The sequence below is a fragment of the Pseudorasbora parva genome, chromosome 2 (assembly GCF_024679245.1).
Source record: "Pseudorasbora parva isolate DD20220531a chromosome 2, ASM2467924v1, whole genome shotgun sequence".
NCBI lineage: Eukaryota > Metazoa > Chordata > Actinopteri > Cypriniformes > Gobionidae > Pseudorasbora > Pseudorasbora parva.
Genome location: NC_090173.1, coordinates 58,518,169 through 58,533,000, shown reverse-complemented (window position 1 = coordinate 58,533,000; position 14,832 = coordinate 58,518,169). Strand labels below are relative to the sequence as shown.

At 38.5% G+C, this 14,832-nt stretch overlaps 1 pseudogene; it reads right to left on the bottom strand.

Moving 5' to 3' along the window:
* Positions 1-941: 941 nt before the first annotated feature.
* Positions 942-14,386, bottom strand: LOC137047551 (gastrula zinc finger protein XlCGF57.1-like; annotated as a pseudogene).
* Positions 14,387-14,832: the final 446 nt, after the last annotated feature.

Below are 14,832 nucleotides of genomic sequence, written 5' to 3'. Positions count from 1 at the left end.
GGACCTGCGGAAGCAGTGGACTGCCCCATTGGGCTGTGATTATGGGGTGTGTTTCAACCGAACCAGGAAAGACATCAATTGGATAGACCTACAACCAATCAGAGCAACTAAGGGACGCATTACATTAGATTACAAATGTCAACAGAGCTTAACTGCACTGTGTTGCCAAGTCCGCATTTTGTTCCACGGGTTGTTTTCTATGTCCGTGGGTTGAAGCAACTATTATGTGATATATAGACCCATGAGAGCGAATTTTAGCAGGCAACCTTGTGAAAATAACAGGGAACGAAGTAACGAAATAACACATTTTACCCCACAAACACCATTTTTTTCCCGAAGAACCCCCCCAAATTCGGCTGGCATCCAGGATATCCTTTGCTGGGAATGTCACAGAAAAAGCTCTATATGAACTTAAGAGTGAAAACGGAGGAAGAATAAAGCATGATAGCCAGAGTCTTGGGGTCCAACGCAGATAAAGCAATAATAATAATAATATAATTAAATAATAATAATATAAAAATGTATTTGAAAATAATATGATAATGTTGTGTATAATACTATAGACACAGTCACTTAATTGAGAGATTTATTTGTGATGGATTTATTACTTTATAATTTTAACACATGTTGTCCAGTTACGCCATTAATTAATTTCAGTGATGACAGATATTATGGGATGGCTTGATGCAGCCAACAGCTGCAGGTAATTTTGTCTTGACCCTTAAGAAACTTTAATATGGTCACGTAACAAATCTGCTTTAAATTGTTATTGCTAATTACAACTTTATAACATTAAATAAAAATGCAAAGGGTGTACAAATACTATAAAATCGTGAATGATTGCTTTTTTTAAAACAGTGCAAATTTCATTGCGTTTGGCTGTTTCCTTTTAAGGTCCAGAAACTTGTGGGGGTTATTTGTGTAAATTGTCAAGTTTATATGATGTCACTACGTTCCTGTTTTGCTGCCTGCCAATCGCTGCTTTACTGATTGTGGTTTCGAGTATCGATGCATCTGCCCAGTGAACACAGTTCACAGTAATCTTAGATAACTTAATCCAGATATTTTGATCCAATCCGCAAATTCCTTTGAAGAACCAAATTAGCCAGAGATCAGTTATCACGATTGGAAGATATGTGAAATCATCTCAGATGTATTAAGAGAGGTACGAAGAACAGACGCCAGATTCAGCTGCAATATGAATATAGCCCTAATTTCACACAGACACATATTTTCTCGTGCCATTTGAAATGGCAGAGCCTCAGATCTGCATGACTTTTCAGGAGTATCTATAAGTGATGACAAAAGACAAATCAGTTGATTTTTGAAATTGCTGCTTATTTAAACCTGGTCACACATTTCTTTCCAGAATAAGTATAGTTTTCAAATGGTGTTTCAGGTCTCTTTGATATGGGAAACTCTTCTCACACTGAAGACATGGGAACTTCTCTCTGGTGTTCTCATAAGTCCACACTGGTGAACACTAAAACAGTTTGAAGACTAAGGTTTAATTTCCAAGTCTACAGGTGCTCTCTCCAGTGAATCCTCATGTGGCACTTGGTTATCTTTAAATCAGAAACTCTTTCCATACTGGTCACATGTGAATGGCTTCTCTCCAGTGTGAATTCTAATGTGGTGATTAAGTGTCAATTTATGTCTGAAACCCTTTCCACACTGATCACATGTCAATGGATTTTCTCCAGCATGAATATTGAGGTGTGCCCTAAGGCTTTGTTCAGATGAAAGGGCTCTCTCCAGTGTGAAGTCTCATGTGACTGTCAAGGCTTTCTTTACATCTGAAACTCTTTCCACACTGTTGGCAGGCAAATGGCTTCTCTCCAGTATGACTTCTCATGTGAACTTTAAGGTTTCCTTTATTTCTGCAACTCTTTCCACACTGTTGGCAGGTGAAAATGCTTCTCTGCAGTGTGAATTCTCATGTGGACTATAAGGCTTCCTTGTTGATTGAAACTCTTTTCACACTGTTGGCAGGTGTAAGGCTTCTCTCCCGTGTGAACTCTTTTGTGGACTTTAAGATCTCCTTGATGCCTGAAACTCTGTCCACACTGTTGGCAGGTGTAAGGCTTCTCTCCAGTATGACTTTTAATGTGAACTTTAAGGTTTCCTTTATTTCTGCAACTCTTTCCACACTGTTGGCAGGTGAACGGCTTCTCTCCAGTGTGAACTCTCATGTGGACTTTAAGATCTCCTTTACGCCTGAAACTCTTTCCACACTGTTGGCAGGTGAAAAGACTCTCTCCAGTGTGAATTCTCATGTGGACTTTAAGGCTTCCTTGTTGATTGAAACTCTTTCCACACTGTTGGCAGGTGTAAGGCTTCTCTCCCGTGTGAACTCTTATGTGGACTTTAAGATCTCCTTTACGCCTGAAATTCTTTCCACACTGTTGGCAGGTGTATGGCTTCTCGCCAGTGTGAACTCTCATGTGTTCGTTAAGGTTTCCTTTATTTCTGAAACTTGTTCCACACTGTTGGCAGATGTAAGGCTTCTCTCCAGTGTGAACTCTTATGTGGACTTTAAGATCTCCTCTATTTCTGAAACTCTTTCCACACTGTTGGCAGGTGTAAGGCTTCTCTCCCGTGTGAATTCTCATGTGGACTGTAAGGTTTACTTTATGTCTGAAACTCTTTCCACACTGTTGGCAGATGAAATTACTTTTTTGTGAGTGAGTCTTTAAAGCCTGTGTCGATCTTTCTCCAGTCATGAAATCATCATCTTCTCTTTCAATAAGGTCATGATGACTCTCCTCCTTCACTGCAATCAGATCTATGGTAAAAACAGACCAAAAAATTTAGACATTTAAAGTATCAAAACCAACAACATGTATGTTATATACCATATTCTATCCCATGTATCGGGGGTTGGCAGCTTTGGTCCTGGCGGGCCACTGTCTTGCAAAGTTAAGGTTCATAATCAAAGTCACCTGCCTGTAATTTTCAAGCAGTCCGGAAGCCTTAGGGTTAAATTTTGGGGTTGGGTTAAATTTTGCAGGCATATTTGATCAAGGATGGAGGTAAATTCTGCAGAATAAAGGCCCTCCAGGACAAGAGTGGCCTGTCCCATCCACAGATCTTATACTCAATAGACTAGTCGTTTTCAAATTTGGTCCTAGGGATCCCCCAATGCACATTTGTTAAGTCTCCCTTATTTATCACATCTGGATAAGATCATCAGTTTGTTAGGAGATTGATGACATTGGAGGAATTTGCAGCTTTAAAAATCGCAAACTAAAATTCCTGTTCATCAATAAGAAGAGAACCAGATCTGTTATAAAGCTGAATATCCTTGAATGAATTAAATGAATTGAAAAGAAAACTATTCATGTAGTAATAGAAAATAGACACTATTCCCTTGCTGACTTTTCGCAATTGTGTAGAGGTTGCATTTGCCATCTAATAAGAGCTGCCATTTCTGTTACATTTGAGAAATGGCAAATAGAAGCAAAATTAAACTATACTACTCATTTGAGCTGTGCAGTGCGGATTGTTGATCAAGCCAGATCTCAATTACAAGACACCATTTCTACACAGCGCTGAGAAATTCAGTGAAGAAAATGGTGCAGAATGGCCATAGATATCAGACTTGAAAACTAGGGCTGTGCAATATGAACAGAATAATCATATTGCGATTTTTAAAAAATAAATATTGCAATTGCGGTTTTGGCAATTGTTTTTGCTCTTTAAACATGCACAACATTTCACAATGGAATAACATTATTAACCAGTCCCTCCAGGATTTTGCGATGTTGCGATCGCAACTATAAACGCAACTTCAACATCACGGTTATAGTGACCTAAATTATCATGGTTATCAATATTATCACGGTTTTGTTCAAATTAGATAAAGTGTTCAAAAAGAATGCACACACTGAAAACATGTCAACAAGTTTTATATTTGAAAATTAACAAACAACAAATAAATCAAGCAGTTCTGTGCACTTTTTAAAAGCAACATTGTATTCTATGGGATTTCCTTCCTTATATTGGCCGTCATCAATAGCACCAAATGCATAAATAATAATTTGGTGTAAATAGAATCTCTAACAATATCTCTATAAATATGTTCAAGCAATATTCTCATCAGTGTCCTATCAGCTATGACACATTTAAATCTAGCATATTTTGAGCCAAAACAGTATCCCAGGAAATTAAATCATATCCATATTTTAATATGATTTGACAGTTTATTTTATTAAATATCAAAAATCAAAAAGGTGTGCAATCTATGCATTATACACGACACCTATGAACACTTCAGTCAGTTTTATACAAACGCGCATAACCAATGTACCGGTATGTAACTTTAGAGACGGTCCCTAAATTATCTTGAACGTCAAGCCAACTTTATGCCAGTCATATCAGATGCGCTATGGTTCTGCAATGTTTGTTTTAAACTATTTTCGCTGCTGAAATAGAACAAAAACATTGAACCGTATGCTGAATGAATCTCCTGCGTACATCGCACGCTCATCTCTGCTTTGAGTGCAGATTTCAGTGAGTGCGCGCTCTGAACAAAACTCTGCTAATCTGAACGCATCTAATTATTAGACAATGCATTCATAAACGCAATAGAAAAACGTGCGATAGGTTATAATGCGCAACGCGATTATAATAGATGGCTTTGGAGAAGCCTATAATAAGTAGGTGACTATAGCAACAGCGACGCAAGTGACTGTGTTACACGCCACAGCCTGCAATACACAAAGAAACGGGGGATGTTAAGTCAAGCCCTGATTATTTTTCCTTAAATGTCACCCTAGTCGTGTCTGAAAGTGTTCGTTCGTCTTTGGCTCAAGCTTCACGTTATTATTTCCCAGACGTAGGTTGGTATTGAGGTCAAAGTCCACCTTGTGTTCGTAAATCTTCGCAGATTTGAAGTGTTTCCCCTATTACAGCGACTTTCTTCTGGCATGTTCTGCTGCAGACACGGTGACCAGAGCCTCTTTGATTCATTTTCCCCTTTAGGACTTTTGTAAAAGCCAAAATGTGGCCACACCTCAGATTTTTTACTTTTAGAAGGCTGGAAAATCTCCCGGTACTGTCACTGCCTTCTGTCATTTCTTCTCATTCAGAAAACAGCGTTGCGTCACGTGCTACGCGCGCCTGCACAAGACTGGACAGGATTTACCGCGAGTTTTCAAAATCAAGATAATCACTGACAGTTTTATTGATAATTTAATTTTAAACTATATTACTAACCGTCAGGACATTTTATCGTGGCTTATCGTGAAACCGGTAATCGTTACATCCCTACCGTGAATTCAGTGCGACTCGCAACTTTGACCAATCAACGCAGTCTCCTGCTAAGTGGCGGCATACGTCAGCAAACTATATTTATATTTTGCTCCCAAGTCCGTGTTTCTCACACTGTTCGTGTGAATCGCGGCAAAGTTCGGCGCACACACACACACAAAACACCGGCATTTCAAAAGGAACGCAGATTTCTTAAAGGGGCCACACTATATTCCTGTTACAACCTCCTCCAGGTATGGTGTGATACTGGTGCACTTCCAGGTCCGCATGACAGCTTTCACATTACCACTTATTCATACGAACAAGTTCTTTGAAAAACATCTGACCGTAGACATGTCTAGTCTTCATGCTGTATTATGGATTATTGAATAAGTATGGGTTCACTAATAATAAACGTACATTTGCAGAAGTATTCAATGAGGCCTTTAAAATAAATAAATAAATAAACAGTGTTTCCCCTACAATGTATTCATAGCGGCGCAGCGCCACCGCTGGATTTTCAACGCCGCTGCAAGCCCTTCACATAATCAGTAATATTTATGGGAAGAATCTGTACTTTTTTTCTGTAAACTTTTACTCCACTACATTTCCTACATAAAATGTATACTTTTACTCCGATATGTTTTCCCAAAGGATTTTTGTTACTTACTACAAAATAAATTCGAAAGATTGCAAGCAAGCGTGAGCAAACCATAGACTGGTGCAAACAAGTGCTCGCGCAACCGAGGTGAGCTTCCATCCGTTGCTATAGCGACTTGCATGCAGCAGAGCGGGACACTTCAAAAACGGATTTAAAACAGACAACAAAACGGTATGTTATATACACCAGCGTTTCCCAACCTGGGTGGCCGTCTGACGTGAGCGGGGGTGCCGTGTAAAAGGTGCCGGTACGCACTTGCACCGCGGTTCATCTCACATCTGATGATGACGCATCTTTAATATGGGTTGTAACTTGAAAATAATGCTTTTATGTATGTTTCTGTCGATGGATACACGTGCTGGCTCTTCAGTGATAGGCCTACACTACAACAGCGATAAACTGGCAAAATGGTCTCTCTTTGTAAACTGTGTTCAATGCATGCGAGTGCTAACGTATGACCAGTCATTTCGCCGTCATCACCCAGCTATATTTGCCAGAAGACTACATTAGGCATTACAGTTAATCTACTGCATATCAACAGTCTATGATATCAACACAGAGAATAGTGATTGAGGGTTATGTATGCGCGCACGCAGTGCGTGTGTGTTCGCGCCGATCTGTTGGGGTGTGTGTGAGTCTGTGAGAGAGAGTTTGTGTGCACATGTATGTTTGAGTGTGTTTTAAATACAATTACAAAGCAATTCATTGGTTTTGTTTAACTCTGAAACAATTTTCGAGTTGCGTTGTGGTAAAAATAGCTACGGGTAACGCCAGCTGATTGAGGAGTGCAACCATTCTACGTCATCAACCTAGAACGCAAACAAAATGGCGCCGCCCATGGTCCAAATATAAAATCGATTTTTTTAAATAACGTAGATCTTTCATGGGTTTTCTACTACATATTTCAGTGAGAGACATCATTTATGTTATATTAAGCCATACAAGTCTCAACACCAGGGGATCCCTTTAATGCTCTGTCACGACGCTTTAAGCTTGATGTCGACTAGTCGCTGGCCTATAGAGGGCGCAACAGGATAAACAATTCCTGACACGCAGGCTCTGTTTTGAACAGTTAAAAATGACAAATAAATGCATACTCCATGAGCTCTCCACAGGACATGTTTGATTACCATCTGGATGGTCAAAATTGATCGGGAGAATGCAAGCTTATTGTACACGTAAGTTAATCATCGCGCTTAACTGTGTGCTGCAATGCAACACACACACATAGCCGATCGCACATCACGCGCCTCACAAAACCATTCAGTAGCGCAGAAATGTATTATCAACACTGTTCTGTGATTTATCAAAAAAATTGCTTAGAAACTGAAACATTCTACCTAGGGCTGGGCGATATGACGAAATATATCGTCTGGACGATAGAAAATGTCTATCGTTTTATATAAGGCTCTATCGCTTACGCCACGATAAGGCGTTTACGGCAGAATTTTACGCCAAGATGCACCTCACGCCACGGCATGCCCATGCACGCTGTAATACATAAACAAACATGGAGGAAGACGGTAGTAGACGCGGTTCAGACCAGGGTAATTCTCAGAGTAATTCTGCCAGAGTGGTGGCATAAGTGCTCAAAACAAACTTCAGACACGGACGCTGCAACGGGCTTTTACGCGTGGCACACCATATAGCCATATAATGAAATATTTTAATGGCAGGTGTAGCAGGGAATGGCGAAAACTAAACATTTTCTTGACCGACCACCGAGCCTCATTAGCCGGTTGAAACCGGTTAACCGATTAGTTTAAAATATGCTGCGCTATTTGAAATAACAGCCACGAGCCGCGCTCCCTCTCTCTCACACACACACACACACACGCACTGTCCTAGCGCTGCCACCTCCCTTCCACTCACGTCACTTTTTTAAAATCCCCCACAGCGCGAAACACGAGTCCCGCAAACGCGCCACCGAGGAGCTTGTTTGTAATCTGAGGACAATGGCTCCTTAGTTTCGAAATGGTTTGGGTACAAGGTGATTGCGTTAAAAATAAAGGCATTTGTCCAGCGTTAGAAGCTCATTTGAAACATTGCCGCGGCTCATTTAAGAAAATGACAGCTCCGAAGAGATGCCGCTTTAGTTCGAGGTAGTGCTAACAATAATAAAGAAAGACGATCAATACCTTATGTGTTACAACTGAAACGTAGATGTAATATATTTCCAAATGTAAGCCCATCTTAAGCGAAATGCACGCTTCATACTGTCGTCTGCCCTGGCTCTAACTTTGAGTGTTTACTTTTTGCAAACCTTGTGAGCGCGCAAACCCAAACGCTGTGACCTCGCGCCAAATGTTTTTATTGGTTTATTAAGTACAAACAGGCGAGTTATGAAAAATTGAGTGCGAGGGATATGTTCACTTCACACAAAAAGATTTTTGAATGAGACGGCTAACTGTAGTAGCGTTTAGTCCACTGTCTATAATAGCCTAATTTAGAGATCACTTTTTTTTTAACCGACAACTTTGATCGGTTAACGTTGATACGGTCAACCATCGGTCAAACGGTCATGGTTAATAGGGGTGTGCATTGGCACTTCCTTCACGATTCGATTCGATTACGATTCACCAGGTAACGATTCGATTCTACGATGCATTGTGATGCATCAAAATTCTACTGCACACAAAGCAAATTTTTCATCAGTCATGAGGCAATACAAGCAGATATTAAATAACAGATTGTATTGGCTGCTATGTGTCTCCTGTATCTTTGACATAAAAGTTATTAAATAAAATAAAATGTAATTAAATAAAATGCAATTAGCCCTTAAATGCATGACTGTTTCACCAAACATTCTTACATATTCAGGTCGTTAGCGACCCAGATCTATATTTAACATGGATAGACCTCTACCTGTCGTGATAATATATAAAACTCCTGATTTTAGAGTAGCAGCTACAGAAGAATAAAATAAAACCTATTTCGTTACCTTTTGGAGCTTGGAAGGATTCAGTTTGAGCAGATGTTTAATACCATCATCATATGATCTCGTCAGAGCTCGTTTACCAGTATATTCAGCATCTGACTCATATTCGCGATCCCCAGCATATTCTCCAAACTCATTTTCAACGTCTTCAAAATCAATATTTTGATCACTGACAGCTTCTTGACCACATCCATCATCAAGAGACAGTGACACTAACATATGATTGTGTTTAGTACTTGCTTTCTGCGGTAAATCACTGAGCCATTTCAAGTTTTGCAGATTATTGTTTCGTTTTCTGTCAGAGGTAACTATGAGTGAAACGTCACTTCATAATTGCTTATCAGACATTGCCACCTTGTGGAATAAAGGTGAATTGCGGCGTTTTTCGTCATTATAGATTCATTGATTATTGTGCAAAAAAAAAATATACGTGCAATCCTACACACCTCGGGTCGTTAGCGCGTTTTTAATAACCCGTCTATCGCGGTCATCTCCCTCCGCCTCAGCCATCTTGCTTGTTGTTGTTGTTATTCTCCCGGAACCGGAAGTATTTGAAACTTCACAACTTTATCGTCCGCCAGAAAATAAACAGTGACATAATCGATTATGGCCCTTTGCCGCATCGATGCTGAATCGTTCATGCCCCGCATCGCGATGCATCGCCGAATCGATTATTGTTGACACCCCTAATGGTTAACATCTCTAGGCAGGTTTTAACTTTACCAACAGTCTTGCTTTAAAAAAAGGTTCTAAATAAAATAAAAATGTAGTCCATACTACCTTTATTTGTTTTGTATATCATTTCAAAATGCATTTCCACATTGCAATTTTGTATAGACTATTCATAAACTGAATTAACAGAAAAATTGCTATATCGTTATGTATATCGTTATCGGGATATCAAATGAGCTATATTGGGATATGAAATTTTGGCCATATCGCCCAGCCCTAGTTCTACCATATATTTCTTGATAACTAAAACTCACAGCTTCACTATTAGTATAGTAGAGACGCTGCCAGGTAGAATTAATTCACACACAATCACTCACTAATGCCTTCATATACATGTAATCTTTATTGTGCTACTTTATCTGTATCTTATTCAGAACGAGCAGAAATCTGTTAGAAATATAACAACCATAAGACAAAAGAACTGATACAAAAGCGGTCATGTAGGATCAATAACCTTATGGGCAGAGCTGTGTCATATGACATATCAGCTGTGCTGTGCACAAGAAGACCCGAGTTCGAGTCTCAGCTCAAGGTTCAGGTTTCTTTTATTTTTAATTAATGACATCATCAGCGACTAGTCGACGTCGACTTTCATCACATAAATGTCGACTTTAAAAAAATGAAAGTCGTTCAACCCCTATTGGAAACAAGCTTTCACTCTGCCCAACTTAATCTCACGCCAAACTGCCAAACCTGCTTTTGATATTAAACAAAGCTAAGAAGCGTTTTGGCGGTAATGTGGCATCATGTTAAAGCCAGAGGTGTTGAGGCTCTCTTCCGGCGGCGCGCGGGCTCGTGGCTCATGGAGCGCTCAATTCTTCTAGCACTGTGTCAATGCATTTGAATGGCTTAAGCGGATACACAACAGCTTCACTATACAGATGTTTGCAGCTAGTTTTGGTAAACAGTACAGCATAGTGTGCATTGATTATTAATCAGCCATATTTACAGGATCGTTTTATTATGGAGAGTGATAGAGATGCGACATTGTTCACATTAATGTTATTCTTGTATTTAGCCCTCAGGTATTCCTTACTAATTGGTCAAACTCATTGATGGTCAAATGTGACCATACACCGTAACTATTTTCCAATTAAATAAAATGTTCTATATTTTAGTTCAATAATATTTTTTGAATATTTTGAGATATTTTGGTACTAAATACTATTTGTGCAATAATTATTGTCAATAAATGACCACTTAAAATATTTTTCTTCTAATATTCGTGTTATTTATATTACAATTAGAGTAGTAATTATGGTTAAAATTGATAATTTCTAGCCTGACATGATCATACTCAATTCTAGTCAGAATATGAGTCTGTTACTGCTTCATTGGGCTGTGATTATGAGGGCGTATTTCAACCGACACAGGAAAGACCTCAATTGGATAGACCTACAACCAATCAGAGCTACAGATGTTAAAGACATCTTTCCCATCGACAAATGCCTTGATCGCGGTCCTCTGTTCCTCTTTTAAAATTAGATGTTCGGCTGGCATCCAGGCTATCGAATTCCAATTCAAAGAAACACATTATAGTCATTTTGTGGCTAAACAATAATAATGTTCATTTGTAATGCCATTATCCAGTAGGCGCCTCATGGCTCTTTAAAAAAAATATATAAATGTATCTAATCTAGTTTCTCAAAAAAGTATTGCAGTGTTGCATTTTAATAAATATTTAGATATGATGAAACACTAGATTTCTTTAAATGTGAAATTTTAAAATGTTAATAACTTGCATCCTAATGTTTTAATGAATAATGATACTTATATAAGCACACACAAAAGTTTCACTCCAACCTGAACTTAAAAGTTGGCAACCCTGAAGGAGTCCATATAATTCTATTACATAATAAATGTATAACACCTAAGCACCAATTAAAACGAATTACAAACAAAAGTAACAGAATTCACAGTATATATTATGTGTACAGAGCAACGACAACAAAATTGTTTTCATTTTAGACATTTTATGTAAAATGTCAATTTAAATGTAGACGAGTCAAGCTGCAATACCGAACAGAACCACACGGAGATGCAAAAACCCCTTGCTAAATCAAGCGGCAACCTCTCGCGATCTCTCTTGAAGCCAATACGGAAGTAATGTAAACTGCAATTCCTCAACTGGCCACTAGGGACAGGCTCCAGAAGGAGCAGAATCTCATTGAGCCTCATGTTAAAATTCCCAACTATACAGCAGAAAAAAACATGTTTTACAGCCTGGTACACATTGTGGTTTTGGCCTATACAACTAATTTTGACCTTCATGACAACTGTGAGGGGGGTAAAAAAATGTATACTCATTCGTTTACGTTATATAAAGCCTTAAAGTCCTGCATAATTAAGGAGGTGGTTACTTTGCGTGACAGGTGGATAGCAATTAATCCGCCATCTATAGTAATTATGTCAACTAAGCTCTGCCCACATCCCGCCTTTTTGCCCATTTTCTGTTGTTATCCGGGAGTGACACGCAATGAGTCGCTTGCAAGATGGCGACACCCAGCTCGCCCCTACTTTAAAGGACAACTCCGGTGAGAAATTACCCTAGGGTGTAATTAACAGATGGTTACAGAGTAGATCGTTCTCTGGGATGCGTTTTCATGGAAATCGAATGTAAAGAGTTTTATCTTTAAAAACAGATTAGCTTATAACACTAGTCTATAGGGCACCGGGTAGTGAAATTAAATCGCTAGTTAATACCACTAACAAGGCTAAAAATCGCCTCACACTAACACGGCAGCATAATGAGGGTCCCTACATGCAAACCGAAGCATTGAGAACTTTGTAAGAGTACAAACAGTTTAATAATAAGACACTTAATAAACACAGTACATTACGCGTTCACGGACAGGCTTCATCTTGGAAAACAGTCTCGACTCGTTGAGCTACGAGCGCTGTGCTAAGTGATGAACTGTGACTTGGAATCTCAAATGGTCCGTTGTTTCCGGAAGAAAACACTGAACGCGACAGAAAAAAATAAATAAATAAAACTAAAAATGTCCATGTTATTACATTTCACAAACTTAATTCCTATCGACCAGCTCACTTAGAACAGCGCTCGTAGATTGATTCATCGAGACTGTTTTTCGAGATGGCGCCTGTCCGTGAACGCGTAAGGCACTATGTTTAAAAATTATATTCTTATTAAACTGTTTGTACTCTTACAAAGTTCTCAATGCTTCGGTTTGCATGTAGGGACCCTCATTATGCTACCGTGTTAGTGTGAGGCTATTTTGAGCCTTGTTAGTGGTATTAACTAGCGGTTTAATCTTACCACCCTGTGTCTACCCGGTGCCCCATAGACTAGCGTTATAAGCTAATCTGTTTTTAGAGATAAAACTCTTTACGTTCGATTTTCATGAAAACGCATCCCAGAGAACGATCTACTCGGTAACCATCTGTTAATTACCCCTAGGGTCATTTCTCACCGGAGTTGTCCTTTAAGCTTCAGAACGGCTTATCAGAATCCTATGGGTGACGTCACGGACACTACGTTCATATTTTTTTTTACAGTCTATGGTTTTGACGGCAAAAAACGTACAATTACTAAATGCATCAACGTTGCTCACGCCGCTACACACATGCTCAGTATATCAGCGGCCCTGCTGCTCATCATCAGTTCTCTTTTACCATTAGTTTAAGTCAGTGGAGTAAATGATTGACTCCGGGATGTTAGTTTGATTCGAGTCAGAGATAAGAGTCAGACACGTCAAAAGTGACTAACTACATTTGTGAATTAGTGCTTACTATAGATGCAAATTATTTGGAACAATTCAGTCTAAAAAAGTACCGGCAAAAAAAAAAAAAGTGATTTGTTTGTGAACTGGACATCACTAACGAAAATGACCAATCAAACATTATCCTTCCTGATAGTGGAAAAAACACAAATGTACTGAAATGTATGTTCATGAATACAGTGTGAGATCAGCGATCCAGACCGCGCACATACAGGTCTTTCTCAAAAAATTAGCATATTGTGATAAAGTTCATTATTTTCCATAATGTAGTGATAAAAATTAAACATTCATATATTTTAGATTCATTGCACACCAACTGAAATATTTCAGGTCTTTTATTGTTTTAATACTGATGATTTTGGCGTACAGCTCATGAAAACCCCACATTTAAAAAAATTAGCATATTTCATCCGACCAATAAAATAAGTTATTTAAGAATATAATATGAAAGCTGAAGTATCCTATTAATAAAATTATATATTTTTTTATTTATAAAAGGTAAAATTAAAAAAATAAAATAAAACTAAATATCATAAATATGGCAAAGCTGATCGAACACTGGTGAGAATATTAACACACACCAAAAAATCTAACATTTATCAGACAATTAAATGACACACATGACAAGACTTAATGTCGAGCCCTTAATGATCGCATGCGTTAACATTGACAGCATATAATGAGTTTGAATCATAAAATAATTGTTTTGTTTAGGCTACTTTATTATTCTTTAATAAAGGATCAGATGACTGAGTTCAGCTTTGAGAATTAAACCAACCTGTTTGTTCCTCAGTTTCTTCATGTTTCACTCTCAATGTTTCTTCAATCTTCATGTCTTCACTCTCCACTTTAATAAACGCCATCTTCATGTCTTCACTCTCTTCTTTAATAAACACCTTCTTTATATCTTCAGTCTCCTCTTTAATACACGCCATCTTTATAATAGAGTGGATCTCATTTGAACACTCTTTCCTGTTTAAGAGGAGAATAATGAACAAATCCACACAAAATCTCTATCAGCTCTAGTTCAACAGTTGAGTCATGATCTGAGAGAGTTAATGGACTTAAATCACCTGAATAACACAACAACTTGTTAAAAGAATGTTTTTAAACAGACCCTTGATACATTCGGCAGTTTAGTAACTTAATGATTCGTAGAAATCCAGCGCTTCGAATCACTGAATCATTTGTTGCGAATATTTTAATTCAATTGACTCGGAGAAAGCTCCGGTTCTCTCGTCGTTCGCCAGAGACTGAATTCATGTTTGAACTGATTCACGATAAAGAGCGAAATGAGACGCTCCTTCTGTTACTCGTGTTTCATTATGTTACTTTACTCAGACAACGCTGATAAATGCTATAGCAATGCAGTTACATTTCCACAAACCTTTCTCCAGCCGAATCACAACAGATGCGGTCTTATGACGTCACACCTGGATACCAAAATAAAAGTAATGTTTCCCTAAACAAAACAGTTCTAACTTTTTGACAAAGTCTAACAGTCTTTACAA